The following is a 6000-nucleotide window of genomic DNA, read 5'->3' as shown; positions in this document are numbered from 1 at the left end:
TATCTACAAAAGACATGGCATGAATCTACATACAAATTCAAATATCAAAGACATCTCCAATGTGATAATAAATATCTTCCACAAACAAATAAACCCATACCCCCACCCCCCTCCCAGACCCTACAAGAGCAGGACACATTTATAACATCCTTCTTTTCACTCCTGGGGTGTCGGCCCCACTATACTCAATAGTAAACCATCCTCCAGCAACAAATTCCAACCATCAATATGTCCATAGAACAACACCCTCCAGCAGGGCCGCTGATAGGCCAGTACAGCTGGCCCAGTTGTACCGGGCCCGGCTGGCAGGGGGGCCCGGCAGTGGCGTAGCTACAGGGGTCGCAATTGCCCCCCCACCGCCACCTATTCAAAATCCCGGCTAAGGGCCCGCCCTGGGGGCAGTGCGCACGGCGCAGCGCTGTCTGTCTATGTCGGGTCTGACTAAGTGAGGAGGAGCCGGACGGAGGCGTGGTTACCGCGCATCTCCGGCTCCCAGTCAGACAAGTCACACTCAGAAGCAGGCGGCAGTGGCAGTGCGGACGTGCGGTGGCTGGCGGCGAGGTGAGTTTTGAGACTGTCAGTGTCTCACTCTCTAGTACTGTAACTGTACAGTGTCACTCTCTGACTGAGTGGCAGCATGGCAGGCGGCGGCAGCGCAGTCTCTAGTACTGACTACAGTGTCAGTGTCACTCACTCTCTACTGTCTGTCTCTGACTGAAGCAGCATGGCAGGCGGCGGCAGCGCAGGGCCCAGGCCAGCTTGATGATGGGGAATGGGATTGATTGGCAATGGAATGGGATTGGGACGGTCTTGGGAAGTTGGGATCATGGAGTGAGTGGTGGGACTGGGACTCTGAATTCTGTGGCTGAAGTGGTTACTGGGCAGTGGGCACACTACTTACTGTGTGTGTGGAGTGTGTGCCAGGCCCAAGGGTCAGACTCAGGCCGCAGGCAGGCAGTGTGTGGGCCTGCACCAGGCAGGGGCAGTGCACTGCAAGCAAGTGTGGGTGGATGCCACTGTGCCAGCCTGCCAGGGGCAGGCTGCAGGCAGCGGCCCAGGCCCCCAACGTGATGCCCACTGTGACTGTCTGTTGCTGACTGGCGCTGGGCACTTAAATTAATGACAGTGTGTGTGTGCCAGGGGGCAGGCCACAGGCAAGCAGTGTGTGCGCCAGGCACGGGCACTGGCCCTGGGGTAGGCAGTGTCTGTGAGCCTTGTGTGCAATAATGCTGGACTGACCCATACATCGGCTATATACGATATTACCAGTCCGTCCGTATATAGCCGGTTGATGGGTCAGTCCAGCACACCATGTGCTGTCTGAAAAAAAATTTCACGACACTTATGGGGGGGATCTGTGGATGGCACCATTATGGAGGGGGATCTGTGGATGACACTGTTATGGGGGGGATCTGTGGATGACACTGTTATGGGGGGATCTGTGGATGACTGTTATGGGGGGGATCTGTGGATGACTGTTATGGGGGGGATCTGTGGATGGCACTGTTATGGAGGGTATCTGTGAATGGCACTGTTATGGAGGGGTATCTGTGGATGACACATAGCATAAGATGCTATATACGGTATGTGTCATCCACAGATCCCCCTCTATAACAGTGCCATCCACAGATCCCCCCATAACAGTGCCATCCACAGATCCCCCCATAACAGTGCCATCCACAGATCCCCTCCATAACAGTGCCATCCACAGATCCCCTCCATAACAGTGCCATCCACAGATCCCCTCCATAACAGTGCCATCCACAGATCCTCTCCATAACAGTGCCATCCACAGATCCCCTCCATAACAGTGCCATCCACAGATCCCCTCCATAACAGTGCCATCCACAGATCCCCTCCATAACAGTGCCATCCACAGATCCCCTCCATAACAGTGCCATCCACAGATCCCCTCCATAACAGTGCCATCCACAGATCCCCTCCATAACAGTGCCATCCACAGATCCCCTCCATAACAGTGCCATCCACAGATCCCCTCCATAACAGTGCCATCCACAGATCCCCTCCATAAAAGTGCCATTCACAGATCCCCTCCATAACAGTGCCATTCACAGACAACCCCCCAGCGCCATAAATATCACTTGTAGACAAATCTGCATGTTGTTTCAAGGCGGCGTCTGGGGAGGGGCCAAGGGCGGGGCCAGGGGTGTGGCTGAAGGAGGGATCAGGGGGTGGAGCTGAAGGGGGCCCCGTCATGTATGCTGTACGGGGCCCCATGATTTCTATCAGCGGCCCTGCCCTCCAGCATCCATCCTTCCATACAGCCATATTTCAATTCCACGTAAACCAATTCCCAACAGGCTTCTGTGCATGCACCACACACCTACTGCCATCTATGGCCTCCCCCCTTTTTAGATTCACTTCAGTATCATATTTATCCTCCAACTTCAATTCACTCCCCTTTTCATATAAAACTCCTTGTAAGCGCTAACCAGGACCTGCAGCACCCAGAATTATCGATCCAACTGCCCCAGATCGCTTCAAATTTGGACAGACATTTCCTTTTTTGATATACTCCCCTTTCTAAGCGAATCACTACATTTAATCTAGCAACATACTCTGATATATCAGGGGGTATGGGCTGTATCCACTTTGCTGCCAATGTTTTCCTAGCTTGATATAGCATCCTCTCTATTCCAATAATTGTAACCGATTGTAGATTATTTTCTGGTATGAAGCCTAGTACGCACACTTTGGGTTCCAATTTAAGATTAGCACTATACACCTTGTTCACTAGATGTAATACCACCTTCCAATAGGATGTCAGTGATGAGCACGACCACAGCATGTGCAATAGATCAGCCTCAGCACTTCCACACTTCGGACAGGCCGGGCTATCTCTGTAACCTATTTTATGTAAAAACACTGGGGTCTTGTAAACCCTATGTATTAAATACAGATGGGATAGACGTGCTGCCTCACTAAGGGATAAAGTAGGGGTAAGTTCCACTACCTCCACCCATTGCTCATCCGTGAGTTCACCTAGATCTCTTTCCCATTGGCATCTACTTGTCAGTGGATATCCCTTAAGAAAGTCCTCCAATAGGGCTTGATATACCATGGAGATTGCTCCCTTTACTGATCCAGCAGCAACCACTATATTTAACGTCTGATTTGATATAAATGTCACCGGGGCTATCTTAGACTGAGCTTCTAAAGCATGTCTAAGTTGCAGATATCGATAGAACTGTGAAGTGGGCAGCCCAAATTCAGAGCACAATTGTTGATATTGCTTTAAGATTCCACTAGAATAGATATGGCCTAGATTCCATACTCCTTTATTATTCCATTGAGAGAATCCAGTTAGGTCAACCAATTCCTGGAGAGTGGGATTATGCCATATAGGCGAGATGCTCATTAACCCCGTTATCCCTAAAATACTCCTTGCCTTATTCCATACCTTCCTCATAAGTATCAGGGTTGGAATATTTCCCACATCCCCTTTTATTTCTCCTTCAATAGCTGTCAGCGGAGGAGACCTATTTGAAGCCCATCTTATCAATTGACCACTCTCCCCCCCCCCATGTCATCCATTGTCCCCCTTCCTTTGAAATGTTGCAGTTGGGCCGATAAGAAGTATAGCATGGGATTGGGTAAAGCCAGGCCACCAGCTTCCTTATTCGTTTGTAGGATTTCGTACCTTATTCTACCTCTATTATTTTTCCATATAAAAAACAGGAACAATTGTTGTATTTTGTGGAAATAATGCACTGGGATCCATATGGGGGAATTATGTAAAATATAAAGCAATTGAGGCATAAATATCATTTTTAACAAATTACCTCTACCGATCATAGAGAGAGGCAATTTATGCCAGACAGCAACCTTACCTCTAAATTTCCCTAACAGGGGTAATAGGTTATTAGGAGTATAGTCTGCAGGGTTCATTGATACCGTCACTCCAAGGTATTTAAAAGAACGCACCACCTTGAGTTCAGAAAAAGTATCATGAGTGGTATGCATTTGAGAAGATATTGGGAGAATTACTGATTTATCCCAGTTTATGAGAAGTCCAGACTGGTCACTGAACTGCGATATTATAGAGATTATAGAGTCTATGGAGTCTACTAGATTACCTACATAGATTAGCATATCATCTGCGTATAGGGATACGCGTTCCTCACTAGAACCCCTCACTAGCCCTCTCATCAGTGGAGTAGATCACAAAATGCATGCCAATGGTTCAATTGCTATCGCAAATAGTAAGGGAGACAACGGACAGCCTTGTCTCGTCCCCCTTTCCAGTGCAACTGTGGGTGATAGTTGACCATTCACTCTAATTCTAGCTTTGGGCTCGCAATATAGAAGCTTGACCCATTTTAAAAAACCTGTTAAAGACAGCAATTTTAATAATACGTATATAAAGCTAAATATGTTCATGCAATTCCCCAATACAGAAGTGCAGGTGTCCCATAGGAGAACCTCTGCCTATCCTTTCCTAACCTATCCATTTTTTTTGCAGGACATTTGTTTAAAGCCTCAGTAGAAGATACAATAGCATCTCCTAACTTCTGATTTGTAGCTATTTCATACATTACACTTTGGTTTATGTTGATGACCATCTTACATTCATGAGATGGATGACTGAAAAGCTGTACATACAAAAGAATGTTTGTTTGCAACTGGTCACATAAGGACATTATTCCTTTGGAAGGAAACCTTTGATCATGCATGTCAAACTGAATTTTTGGCAGGTCATTTCTAAGATGCAATAGAAACAATGTGTCAGGTTCATGGTGAGTTTCCCTTCTGACTGTTTAGGTTTAATAGATTGAACCAAAGCTTTAAAGTTAACAGTTGAGGTCAATTTATGATCTGAAGATTTCACATGTACTGACAGAGTTTCTCGAAAAATCTGAAAAGTGGAAGTGAACATCAGATTAGAACCACTTGATGCACCTATGCTACACATTCATTTTGTCTTGTATTTAGAAGAAAGCTCAAGTAAATCCTTTAGCAGGGGTGCTGAGAGTTGGACTAGTTTAAAATCAATGGCCTAGCTTATTAGCTGACTGAAGAACCTTACAATCACTGTAGCCTCATCCTATTCACATGAATAGGAATCAGCTGTAATACCAGGACAGCCCCTACTAAATGTACAGAGCTGTGCCTGGTAAAAAGATGTTCCATTAAAAAAGCCCACATAAAAAATCAAGTGCCATATTTATAATTCTAGATAACCGTTCATCTGTCATGTATCAAAAGTTATTGTCAACCCCTTGACATCTGCTGTACATGAAATGGCGGTTGTTGAGTCATTAAATAAGGCATCCGCTTAGGAGTGGACGCCATAGTGCCTGGTTCCTGCTATTTTAAACAGCAGGTACCTGGTGGAAGAGGGCGTGATCGAGTCAGTAAAGGCAATTCTGATCATGGACTTTTAACCACAGAAGTGTCATGGTCGATTGTTACCATAGCATCTGAGTGGTCATTTGCCAGGGGATCGCAGAAGCTGTTTGGTTGCTATGGCAGCCTAGGGCCTTCTGAAGTCTCTGAGGCCTGCCATAGTAAAGTTCCTATCGGGTTTGATTGGAACGCACTCATTTTCCTGTAGACTGCAACGCTAAATCATTGCAGTCTATGGTAGAAGTGATCGGATGATCGCTTGTTAAAGTTCTTTAGGGGCGAGATAGGACTGAGCACCGAGAGTTATGGAAACAGTGTAGCTTGTTCTCCTACACTGTCTGTGTAGCTCCCATTTGCTAAAATTGGAGTTACGGAAACAGTGGATCGCTGGGCCACTTGGCTGTTTCTATAAGCCCAGCCACCTGGGGCTGGTGTTTAGTCCCATCTCGCCATGCAGGGGCGGATTGGCCATAGACTTTATAGGAAATTTCCCGATGGGCCGATGCCCAGGGGGCCGCCCAAGCCCCAATCTCTGCCGCTAGCCGGGTACATAATAAGCTATCAGTGGTAAATAAGGGCTCATGCACACAAACGTATTTTCTTTCTGTGCCTGTTCAGTTTTTTTGCGGACCG

This window comes from Bufo bufo, chromosome 4, assembly GCF_905171765.1.
Source record: "Bufo bufo chromosome 4, aBufBuf1.1, whole genome shotgun sequence".
NCBI lineage: Eukaryota > Metazoa > Chordata > Amphibia > Anura > Bufonidae > Bufo > Bufo bufo.
Note: the sequence above shows the minus strand (reverse complement) of the source record.